Raw genomic sequence first — 597 nt, 5'->3', positions numbered from 1 at the left:
ATACATATTCCTATCATTAAATGTTGCATGACTGTATGTTCAGTCCTTCCTGAGCGTGGGTGCTGCTTGGTTCTCACTGGAGGGACAGGTAGTGCTCAAGAACTTGGACTCTGGAGTCAGGCAGATCTGGGTTTGAATCTCTGCTTGGTTCCTTATCAGCTATGTGACCCTAAGCAAGTTGCTTTTAACCTCTTTATGCCTCAGCTTCATTGTCTGCAAAACATGGAGAGTACTAGTACCTATTTAAGGGACTGTACTCAATACAGTGCAGACATAGTAAATGCTCAATAAAAGCAAAGTGTTATTACCCCACAAAATGGCACCCCCTGGTGAGTGAGTGACAAGCTTCCATTCTCAGATGACACTGCCTTTTCTCACTTGCGGCTCCTCATGGGTGGGGCCTGGTCTCTGCCTTCAGAAGTTAAGCAGAATGCCCTCCTCGTCACCTTGGGAACTTCCTTAGAAAAGGAGAGAAAAAGGCTCTACCACATCTCTTCATCAAAGGTGGGAACAGCAGTGCCTCCACCTGTCTCAAATGTATCTCATCTCTCCCATCAGCCTGAGGGTTCCCGGAGCGTGTGTGTGGCTGGCTCCCCT

The sequence above is a fragment of the Myotis brandtii genome, unplaced genomic scaffold (assembly GCF_000412655.1).
Source record: "Myotis brandtii unplaced genomic scaffold, ASM41265v1 scaffold456, whole genome shotgun sequence".
Lineage (NCBI taxonomy): Eukaryota > Metazoa > Chordata > Mammalia > Chiroptera > Vespertilionidae > Myotis > Myotis brandtii.
This window is presented reverse-complemented; position numbering follows the sequence as displayed.